The sequence below is a fragment of the Cololabis saira genome, chromosome 5, assembly GCF_033807715.1.
Source record: "Cololabis saira isolate AMF1-May2022 chromosome 5, fColSai1.1, whole genome shotgun sequence".
NCBI classification, from domain to species: domain Eukaryota; kingdom Metazoa; phylum Chordata; class Actinopteri; order Beloniformes; family Belonidae; genus Cololabis; species Cololabis saira.
Window position 1 is genome coordinate 11,148,388 of NC_084591.1, and position 12,641 is coordinate 11,161,028.

Here is a 12,641-nt window from a genome sequence, read left to right on the forward strand (position 1 = left end):
AAACTTGACACAAACATTCTTAACGTTTTCCAAAGCTGTAAAAATGTGTAGAATAAATATAACATTTCTGGTTGTATTGTGTTCATCTTGTCTTCAGATTGATATCCTATGGTTTCTTTTTTCCAGACAAAATTCCGACTTCTTACCTTCCGTTTGACAGTCACGTGATGGGAAGTGACACGTCCTTATCAACTGTTTTTACTATGAGGACGTGACCGACCTGCCAGGGGCCTGTACTACGAAGCAAGTTCAACATACCCAGGATATCTTTTCCTTATCCAGATTCACTAACCCGGACAATTGCAATCACGCTAAGCGGTCACACGACGGTGGTTATCAACTCAGGTTTCTCCAATCTGGATATGAGCGCGTGCACATAAAAGGGGCGGTGTTTTCAGCGCATGACCAATCGCAAGCATGGAGAAGTCCGCTGTCAGAGCCGCTTATTTCAGTAGCGAAGAGCAAAGGATAAATTACACTGTGATTTAACTTAATATTTAGACTTGAAATTAAAAGTTCATGTCGTGTTCAAATTAAACAAGGTCTGACATTTCATCCTCTCTCAAATGACTCATACCTTGTTTCTACAGTATATTTACAGTTTGTAGCCTACATAAAGGTTTATTTGCAAAAGTAGACGGAGTGAGGGTATCTACAGCAAAGACAAACGTACTCGCATACCTCTCTGTCAGGAGAAAAGAAATGATAAAGTGTTGATACTTGGGTATGAAAGGAATTGCTTAGTTTCTTGACTAATTCAATTTTTGTTGAAAGTCAGCCCACTCTTTTTTTTTTTTTTCCTCTCACGATCCGCGCACCGAGCTCCACTGGATTCTCTTCGAAAGGGCATGCCATTTTCCAAGAGAGCTGATTGGTCAGTGGGCGGTGCTGTTATACCCGGCGATCTGTATCTCGAACATAACCTGCTCCGGAGCAGGTTAGCTGTTCAGCATAAGTTACCATGGCGATGTACCCCGGTAAGAAGTGAACCACCGTCGTAGTCCTGAAAACCCAGGGTTAAACCTGAAGTTACCTCGCTAACCCCAAATCCCGCTTCGTAGTACAGGCCCCTGGTTTGACAGGTCGGCCACGCCCCCCGCTGTCCTCCCGCCTCTCCAAGATGCTGGTCCATGTGTGAGAGAGCATGTACGCTCCCTCATCGTATGTTCTTGTTTCCTTATTTCTATGGCCTTCAAAATCCAGCGCTGTTGTCCTCGGTGCAGATGACTATGGCTTTGTCCCAGTTCATGATATGATTTTCCCTTTTACAATGTCTGTTATGGCTGACTTGTGGGTCTCTTGCAATGCCTTTTCTTTTATTGCTCTGCATTAAAAGCATGTAAATACCCACAGTGGGCCATAAACAAAGGAGCAGAACAAGTGAGGAGGAAAGAAACAGAACTGAAAAAGAAAAAGAAACCCACCAACAAGACTGAGAACAGAGGAACCGTGACTCTACCGTATATCAGAGGAATCACGGAAAAAAACTCAGAGAACCATGCGAAAATACACCGGTCAAACCACATAAAAAACTCAGACAGCTGTTAGTGCACCCAAAGGACAAAATAGATCACAACAAAAAATGTAACGTAATATAAGAAATACCCTGTCAATCATGTGATAAAACATACATCGGAGAAACGGGAAGAAGTTTCAACACAACGAGAAAAGAACATCAAAAGGAATGTGAGAAGGAGACGGGAAAAATTCACACGAGCAATAAAAGAAAAGGCATTGCAAGAGACCCACAAGTCAGCGAGGACAACAGACACCAGCGCTGGATTTTGGAGGCCATAGAAATAAGGAAACAAGAACATACGATGAACAGGGATGAAGGAGCGTACATGCTTTCTCACACATGGACCATCATCTTGGAGAGGCGGGAGGACAGCGGGGGGCGGGACCGACCTGTCAAACCTGGCAGGTCGGTCATGCCCTCATAGTAAAAACAGCTGATAAGGACGTCACTTCCCATCACGTGACACTCTGAGGAAGGCGGGAGAACCGCCGAAACTGTCAGACAGAAGGTAAGAAGTCGGAACTTTGTCTGGAAAAAAAGAAACCATAGGATTTCAACATTTCTGTTAAAGATTTGCGTCATAGCCACACATTTCTACCAGCAGGGTGGGATGCCATGTAGGTGGCTGTTGTAAACAAACCGGCCAAAGGGAAAAAGAGAAACATAACTGAGAAAATAGGATTCAACGTTTCTTGGACAGAATCATTTGCATTCATTGCAGGACCATTAAAATGGCAGGTAACATCACCGATCAGCAAATCAAGGACATAAATTCAGCGCCAGCAGACTCAATTATTGTGTTGAGTTGTGTGATGTGATCGATATTGATTAAAAAAACTGCGCTTTTATGCAGGCATGTGAACTCTTATGTATTTGTAGCCAACTTAGTCATTTTGATAGTAGGCTAATATAACTAATATAGATACATACAGCATGTGTTGCCTTCATTCTAAGGCTTATACAAGACTTAACATTTTTTGCGGCTCCAGACGTATTTGTTTTTTTGGTCCAATATTGCTCTTCAACATTTTGGGTTGCCGATCCCTGCTTTAGGCCCTGAAAGCCATGGTGGAGGCCAGGTACTGGGGGATGAAGGAGAAAGCTAAGGCCAGTATTGAGAAGGCAGTGGCTGTGAGTCTGACATCAGAGATGTAGGCCTCCATGTTGTTAGAGGTCCACATATGTGCTGTCAGATATGTGGACCTCCTATCATCACAGAGGCCTATCTCGCTGTCACCTGCCAGTTTGTCGATGGGGCCCCAGTACATCAAATACAGTTGTTTTGGAAGTGCAACATTTTCCCAAGGCACACACTGCAGAAAATATTGCACAAGTGAAAGGCTCACTCATCAGGGAATGAGTTATTACTGAAAACGTTGCATGCCTCGTAACAGCCGGGGCTGCCAATATGAGGGCTTGTCCAAGGGAACTACGGCTCCAACATGCCATATGTGTAGCTCACACCCTTAACTTATGGCTCTACTCATCTCGACTCAACTCGGCCCAGTTTCTTTTCCATAACAATTCAGCAAGTAGGCGGGTTGGAGCGAAGCTGCTGTGATGTATTTGATTGTGTATCTAAATGAAGAAGACAACAACACTAAAGATGTAGAACATGGAGGAGATGATAGATGTGCTGCTGGGTCTGTGGCTTGTGTTCGATATCAAGTTAAAAATTGACAGTGAAAGACGCTTCAAGCTGCAATGCTTTTTAATCTTTTTTTAGTTTGTCTCACGCTGCTGAAAAGTCCGTTGGTAGCCGCGAGCAGCTATGAAGTGACAGAGCTCCTGGTGGATCTTGTCGTTCCTTATCCCCCGTCTAGATCCCTTTTTAATTCTCTCCTCAGCGACCAGGTTTATGAACATCTGCACCTCAGAGTTTGATCATGAAACAGACTTTTGCAATGCCATTGCCTGTCGAATAAAATTAACAAGAAGCCGCCGTCAGAGTTGCTCTTTCACTGATGTCACATCATGGCTCAGACGTCTGACTCCCAACCCCCCGACCAAAGGGTGGCCTGTATTGTGATGACATCACAGCCCGACTCAGCCGCTCAGAACCTCGGCAGAAGAGATACAGAAAAAGTATCTACTCGGCACGTTAGACCCCTAGTGGAAAAGCGCCAAGTTGGGTTGAGAAGGTACTAGTGGAAAAGTGCCATTAGTAGTGAAGAAGGCGCTTGACCAGGGTTTAAAAGGAGAGGCTTTCAGTGGTACAGGAACAATTGGCCTCGACTCAAACTTATCCAGAAGTGTAAACCTGCTTGAACAACACTTGCAATATGCTGCAAAGAGGGCCAGTGGGTGGTGCTTTGGCAACTCTCACAACAGACATCTCTCCTATTTCATCAGAGGAACATGGCATTCAGAGTGTCTGATTGTCCTTTGACCATTTATCAACGAAACCACTAAGATCTCTTAGGGGAAAGGGTGTCTGGCTCCAAGAGACCAAATTGGGGCCATAAGCAAAATGTTATTTGGAGGCCCCCCACCATGTATCGTATGTTCAAAATGACCACATAACATACCATTTAACTTGACAACCTTTAATTAATAACAACAATGTAATGTTAATAACAATGTACTGTAAGTATAGATACAGTAGTTTGACTGTATGAGACTGCACTAAATGTGATAGCAGATGCAAATATTGAGGTCCAATGTTACATGACGGAGCCAAATATTGAAAGGTTGGAGGACCCCCCCCCCCCCCCCGTCTATGTCTATCCCCATTTATACGGGAAATGGCTTTCTTGTGTACGCCTGCCTCATCTCTGCCCTGTGAGCGACTGTTTTCAGAAGCAGGACAAATATTGTCTAAAAAGATATCGCCTAAGACCCACAGTGGAGAAACTGGTTTTAAATAAAAATCCACCACCCTCACCTCACTGCAAATTATTTCTATTTTGATCATTTCCAAATAATCGTTTTCGTGTGTGTGTGTGTGTGTGTGTGTGTGTGTGTGTGTGTGTGTGTGTGTGTGTGTGTGTGTGTGTGTGTGTGTGTGTGTGTGTGTGTGTGTACACACACAGGATACTGCCATCACTACAATATACATGTTCTGCATTGTACATTATTTTATGGACAGTTTAGTCGCAAGCTTTCTCCAAAATACCACACACTTCAGATTCATACCAACTGATATTTTTGTGTCCAGTAGATGTCCAACTACAGTAAATGAAGCTTCAAGAAGTTTTGCGCTGGAGTGAACCAATCGGATTTAGAGGCTTCAATGCTTCATCTACCCATCACTGATTTGCACTCTTGGTGCCTCGTCTCGGGCATTTGGGTCCTACCATTTCTGAATCATGACAATGTGTTATGTTTCTGATTTTCATTTTAAAAGTATCTGTTCATGAAAATAATGGTACATATGACACATTAACACTGGAAAGTCTATTAAGGAATCTTTATGGTACTACTCGTATGCACAAGCTCTGCATGTGCACTGCAGAAACTAAAAAAAGCCTTGTTTCAACAAAATTAGTCTGGGTGGTTAAACTATTTTTCTAATTTTATAAGACTTCTAGTCAAGAAAAAAATGTCTTATCCCATTGACAGATACTCTTGCTTAATATTCCAGTTCAAACAATATAGGACAGTTTGACTAGATTTAGGTATATTAAGCGTATTTTTAGATCAACAAAAGCACCTGCGAAAAGTCGTGATAAAGTCACATTCCCACGGATGCCAAAACACCCGTACATTTGGTTCTGCTGACAGTTACGTTTGTTCTGTTCAAAACATTTGCCACAACATGAGCTGAAACATACGACAAAGACCACAGACCCAGGACTTTTAAACAGCTCCAGCACTGTATCAGACAAGAATTGCATAAGGTTCCCCTCTCAACATTAAAAGTCCTAGACTAGTATAAACTGTTAAAATAAGATGGCATGCTGCACATTAGGAAACAATCCTCCGGCCTTAGATTTTATTGAGACATGTTGCTGCCATGAAAGGCAGAGGCCCCCCCCAAATTCCTGTACAGTTTGATGAATGGTTGGTGGCATTACATCATTACATTTGTTCCCTTCACATTCCACATTTTTTCGATTTCCTGTATTAAGCCTTGGTGTTTCTTCTTCAGGAATGATATCACCCCTCCTTTCCAATGTCTAGTTTGTCAGCCATCACCAGTTTGAGTCTGGATTAGGGTTTTTTCCCTCTAACGCATTTGGACGATCTCCTATTTTGAGTTTGGGGCATCCAACTCAACACCATGTTACTGTGCACTATTTCAGCTACTATCCCATGTCTGCCTGCATCTTATCGGCTTTTGTTATGTACTTGATTGTCTCAGGGGCACACCTGAGGTCTTGCTTGGTGTGGGATCCTCCTCCTTCGCTACTTACTCACTGGATTTCTGTCAAAAAAGGCAACAATCTCCACTTCTAGTAACAGTAAATTACTGGTGGTCTTTCTGGATCTTTATCATCCCGGATAGTGGCTTTGAATGTTAGTCGGAAGCCGCCAACCTTCCTCGTAGTACATAACCTAAGGTTTGGGATGAAACCCTCTATTCATTGTGACAGGCTCCCTTGTCTTGGCATCGTTATCTTCCATCTCGTCCTGGGGCCTGGTTATTGTACCAGTAGGGTATCTGATTACTGATAGGCATGATGCATTGATGGCTTTGTTTTTCTCATTCACCGGGCCCTTCAGGACTTGCAGATCCCAAGGTATTTGTGGATGTTCGGCTGCTTTTTGTGTGTGTCTGTTGAGGGTGGGGGGGTATTCGTCTGTTTTTTTTAATATAATTTCAAGGACTGGAATGTTGGTGGACGGCAAATCTTGTCTGGGACATGTTTTCTCCCTTTGCATGTGAGGGTTTTCTCCAGGTACACTGGCTTTCTTCCACTAACCAAAAACATGCCTATGGAGGCTGATTGTTGATTCTAACCTGACCACATGCTTGAGGGTGGATGGTTGCTTGTTTCTCCTGTGTGGTCCTGTGATGGACTACTGACATATTCAGGGTACCCACCAGTCCCACACTGACAGCTGGGATCAAGACCAGCCTTCCTGCCACCCTGAACAGAATGAAACCAGCTGAGAAAACAGACGGATGGACCGTTGGCCACAAACATCGTCATACAATGCAATAACAAGAAATTTAACCTGAATGAGACTAATTAGGACTATATGTTGCAGTGGGACATATTAACACTGTATTGCTGATACCTCTGCAAACTACAGAGAAATATATTTGTATAAATAAGTCATATCATTAGGATGCATAATAGTATAAAAAAATTACTAGGCACACTTTTTGTTCTTACTGTTTATATTACACCATGCGTGCACTTTATTTATTTTCTACCACCTAAACAAATTTATATGGAAGAGTATTAGGGCCAGGCAGGAGAAAAATAAAAATAATATTTTAAATGAATATTTTTTTTTTCATTATGCACTTCAAGAAAAAAGTCGAAATATTGAGATTAATGTTGAATTACAATTTTGAGAAAAAAGTCGAAATGTCGAGAATAATGTTGAAGTACAATTTTGAGAAAAAAGTTGAAATGTTGAGAAAAAAGACAACATTTTGATGTTATTCTTGAAATTGTATTTCAACATTAATCTCGACATTTCGACTTTTTTCTCGACATTTCGACTTTTATCTCGAAGTGCACAATAAAAACAGATTTTTTTTTTTCTAGTTTGGCGTTAGGTTTTTACTTAAACGATCAGAATATTTCTCCACCACTGTTTTCTTCATCCCTGGTTCATCAAAAGGCCTTTAAAGCTGAAGAAAACTAAAAATATTACACTCTAAAAATATATAATCGCTGATTCATGACTAGCACTTCAGTGTTTAGCCACTTTGCTGTGGTTTCCTCTAATCGGTTTTACTGCATGATTTAAATGTCATGGCTCCTTTACTCTGAAATCAACTCATGACCTTCTGCTCCTCGGATCCCTCATACAAGCACAAACCCCAGACTTTATCAGCCTCTTTTAGTTTTTCTTCCCTTGCGTTGCACCATTGGACCCTATCCTTGAACATGTCACATGTGTGTATATATACTTTAGCACTCTGAAGCAGGTGTTTTCCTGAAATACCAGGTCTCGGAGTACAAATTCCATCGAACGTGACATCATGAGACATAAAGTTCAGTCTCATAATCAAATGGAGTTTATTATAAATATCTACGGCGCTTTTAATTTTTTTAAGCACTGACAATACGGTTGATCCGTCAACTCCGCAGTAGCTGTTTTGCTGTAGACCCACTGCAGATTGAGAAACAACGGTGAATATAAAGTGCATGTGACAAAAAACACATTAACTGATGTGACCGGCACAGACATGCTGGAGCCTTTCACTTCAAGCAGCCAATCAGATGGCTTTGTAGAAATCTGCTTGTTGATTGCTTTAGGGCACAACAGAAAGATGATTCTGGGTATATCACAGCACAGAAACATGGAAATAATCTTTTGCTGTTTTTGAAGTTACACTAATGTTGAGTTACTACTTTCAAGTAAAGTTGTTTTCAGGTAGCTGAATGTTGGCAGGTTAGCTACAGTCTTCAGATGCTGTATTATTATATTCCCGATATATAAAATAATTGTGACATTTATGATTGTCTTTGGCTTCCATATTTACCAAATGTTACAGAATTGTTTTAATGTTTAAGATTTGGCCATCAAGGCTAAAGTGTTGTGGTAATAGTGGTAGCAAAAAGGTCTCCACCCACAAGGGGCATCTCTGGACCCACTATGGTCCGTCACATTGGTAAGGTCCTATCTGGATCACTGTGCACAGGCTAGAAGTCTGCAAATTAAGTGGGGACTGTTTGGGTTTGAAGGAGACACAAATGTGTGCTTGATGCATTTGAAGTTACAACCAAATGAAAAAATATAAAATAATACAAGCCTTAAGACTTTGTTCAGGATTTGCTAGGTCTGAGGCGTTCCATTCAGTGACCCACGCAGATTAGCAAGGTGCCGTGACAGGGAAGAATTATCTACTCTCTCCATCTTTATTAGTCACCCAACTCATAAATCACCCTGTGAAGGGTAAAAACCTCAGGAAATGATTCCAACGCCTGAAATAAATGAATTGAGAAACATCATCTTCTCTCACACCTGGTGTATGTCTTTATCAATCCGGGGAAACAGAGCCAATACACAGTCTCACATGGTCTTGTTTTTCAATTTAGTTTCATCCTTAATTCAAAAAAGTTGGAAAATTGTGTAAAATACAGCTTAAAGAGAGCATTTTTTGGGGGAATCTGATGCAACCATATTTTATTTATGATTTCATTATGAACATAGAAAATAACATGAAATGTTGAAGTAAAATATTGTACATGCTCTCATTTTTAATGTGATGGCAGCTACTTACTTTAAAAATGTTGGAATAAAAAAAAGTGAGTCTACTAATAACAAATCTTTAGAAGCATTTTGCAATTAATTGGTTTTATTTGTAAATGTATTGTCTTTTGTGTTTAACTGTGGTAAAATCATCTTAGGGGGCTTTCACACTGCATGATTTTAGGACTGATTTCAGTCCCAGAGCTCCCCCAAGACTTCGTAGTTAATCAGCAGGCACTTGATCATTATGTGTGAACAACTCAAAGACTGATCAAAGCCAATGTGTCACCAAGCCATCACTGATGGCAGATATTTATTCAGCTGAAAAACTAGAGCCAGACAGGGAATCCACATTCTGGCAACAGCCAATGACAGAGCAGGGCTTCAGGAGAGATCACAGCGATGGAGAGTGAATCTGTGTACCGTACCGCAATATGAAAAGGCAGCGACTTTCTCATTACAAAAGATTTTCCACTGTATTATTTGGAGGACTTTGACCGTCCATGATGACATCAAAAACTTCAGAGAAACACACCTGCTCACTCACCTACATACTCACCCCACAGTTTTGGGGGACAGATAATCGCAGTAGCCTAGTCCTGATTTAGTTTTAGAGACCTGGAATGGTTGCTGTTTGTGTCTCTGTCTGTTCCCATGTCTGTTCGTTTGTTTCCTCTCTTGCAGGTTCCAAACGCTTGTGTGCCCGGTGTGTGTTTTCCTGTGTTTATCTCATTTCAGATTTGCAGCGGATGCAACCCTCAACAACCCTCCCACCCCCTACCCCTCTTACATATATGTTTTAAAAAAAAAAACAAGATTAAGAGTTTAAGAAGATTAAATATATATGCTTTAAGTTTTACCAAACTTGGTATTAACCATTAATATATATGCAGATAAGGTAAAGTAAAATAAATAAATAAATAAACTTCAGATAAAACTGGATGCATCACCGTGTGGATGGGATGAAGCTGATATTTCAGTCCTGAGATGACATGGCACTAAAAACAGACATGGTCCGTGCATGGGCTCACGAACAAATCACTGGCAGCACAAGACTCTTGGCTTTTTTTTAAAGATTTTGTAAGTAATCTGACAGGAAGTGGGAACAGAGAAAGAGGGGTGAAGATGCGCAGCGAAAGGACAGCGGGTCAGCAGTCGGCTGGCTGCCGAATGAGGCACGAGGACAGAAGAATGTGCACATCTTTTTTTTTTTATTTAACCTTTATTTAACCAGGTCGTCCCGTTGAGATACAATGACCACTTTTTCAAGGGAAGCCTGGCCAAGACAGAAGCCAGAGAAACATTAAAAGTGCAACAATTAAAAACAGACGCTAAAGATCCAGGCACTCGAGACGAGGTGGATAAAAAGATGAAAAAGCCTTTATTAGAAGAGGGTTGCAAACATGTTTCGGCCTATCTGGCCTTCATTTTTTTTTTTTTTTTGCCCTGATGAAGGCCAGATAGGCCGAAACATGTTTGCAACCCTCTTCTAATAAAGGCTTTTTTATCTTTTTATCCACCTCGTCTCGGGTGCCTGGATCTTTAGCTTCTATTTTTCCACATTGTCTCCCGGGTCCGATCCAAGAGCACCATTATACAGCGGTCACACCCTATCGAGCCCCTGGTCGACTCTTTTTCAATTAAAAACAGACACCACCAACTCACTCAATAAAATAAATAAATAAAATACTCAACACTCCACAAGATAAATACAAATGTGTGCTAGGTTAAAACACAAGATTAAGAATTTACATTAAAACAAGTGTGAAAAGTAGCTGCTGCAAGATCCTTCATCCGGCTTTTAAAATTTCAGATCCTTCAGATTTAGTGTCTTCTGTAGGGAGTTCCAGGCAACAGGTGCAGATGACTTAAAGGAGACCTATTATGGCATTTAATGTATATTTTAAACAGGCCTTGAATGTCTTAAAAACAATCTAAAGCTTGTTTTTTCTACATAAATCATAAATCCAGCCTGTGGGCCCTGTCACTAGTTTTACCGATTGTAACCTCTTTTTCTGCGCCTCATTTTTAGGGAAGGGGGGGGTATGATAATGAGGCTCTGTGCTGATTGGCTCCCTGAATGACGTGTAGCAGGGGAGGAGAAAAAACCTTGCTCCGCCAGAGCAGCCCGAGCCTGTAAATGATCACAACACTGAATTTTCACAAATGGAAACTTTATTGTTAAAAAAATAAAATATGAGTTGTATATAAATAACATTTATGCACTATTTAAGCCGGATCTACCCGGCGGATGCTGAACGCTGGCCCCGGAGCCACGCCGGGCGCCCGGGAGCAGCGCTGCTGGAGCAGCGCGCACCACCGCGGCTTTAACGGGGGAATCTGACCGGTTCCGACCGGCCGGGACCGCAGGAACCGGCCTGGACTGATAGCAGGGACTCCCGGGGACCGACCAGCGGAATTTCAGCCGGATCTGCCCGGCGGATGCTGCGCAACGGGCGCTGCAACCGCACGGCGGGTGCACAGATCGGCTCCGGAGCGCATCCTGTGCGCATCGTCGGTTACCGGGGATCAAACCGACAGATTTGCCTGAAAATCTCAGAGAGTGAAGCTGGTCAGACCTGGGACAGACCCCCGAGGACCCAGCTCCCAAACCACCCGGGAACCTGGATGATTTAACCCGGATCCGCTCCGCCGCGGCGCCGCGTCCGACTGGCTGAAGGATGGACCGCTCCAGCAGCGGAGAGAGCTGGTTGTGGGCGTGGTTTCAGCAGCGGAGGCTGAACCTATGGAAATCTGCTCCTGTCGTTACGTAACGACGGGAGCAGATTCTAATCGGCTCAAAAAAAACCACGTGACACTGAGGGACTCTGTCCGGCGGGGGTCAGAGACCTTGCAGAAATTCATGGTATTTTGTCTCCCCTGTGCTGGCAGGGTGAGGGGAGACCACTTTATATATGTTAAAACAAGAAAAAACGTGTTTTTCATAATAGGTCCCCTTTAAAACAGTGTTTACCTAGTTCGGAATGCACCTTTGGCACGTTTAGCAGATATAAATCATTGGAACGTAAGCAGTAATTGCTGTGGGTTCTGGAAATGTAGTAGCATAAATAATGTGGGAGTAGACCAAGGGTCGCTTTATAAATAAAACTGTACCAGTGGATGAGACGGCGCGTCGTCAAAGACGGCCATTCAACTCTATCATATAAGGTGCAGTGGTGAGTGAGGGCTCTGCAACCAGTGATGAACCTTAAGGCACCATGGTACACTGAATCCAGAGACTGCAAACAATTCGCTGAGGCATTCATATATAAAAGGTCGCCATAATCAAGCATCTGGAGAAAAGTGACAGAAACCAACTTTTTCCTGGCAGCAAAAGAAAAACAAGTTCTGTAACGAAAGAAGAATCCCAGTTTCAACCCTAATGTTTTTTTCAGGTTTTCTATGTGGGGTTTAAAAGAGAGCCCATCCTCAATTAAAACACTGAAATACCTGTAACAGTGCACAAGTTCAATCTTGCAACAATGTAGGCTATGGATAAAATGCTGGGAGGGGGCTCAGATACTTTTCTGCCATTAGAGAAAATGATCAGTTTAGTTTTGGCAGCATTTAAAACAAGTTTTAGCTCAATGAGCATGAACATGGGGCACCCACTCACCCAGAGCCACCCACCGCCCCACCGTACAACATTTTTTGTCAGAATCAGTGTATACAGAGTGTGTGTGTACATTTTGGGATTATCGATTGGTCTTGCGTACAAATGCTGGCTGGGAAAATTGCTGCAGATATCTGTTAACACAACCTGCTATAAGTATACAGCATTTTTTTTCTTATCTTTTCTTTCTTA

General features: G+C 42.2%; 1 protein-coding gene across 2 annotated transcripts in view; it reads right to left on the reverse strand.

Moving 5' to 3' along the window:
- The window catches only part of si:dkey-106n21.1 (solute carrier family 23 member 2), a 124,487-nt gene that overhangs the window by 77,759 nt on the left and 34,087 nt on the right, over positions 1-12,641 (reverse strand). The gene's annotated exons all lie outside the window — the stretch shown is intronic.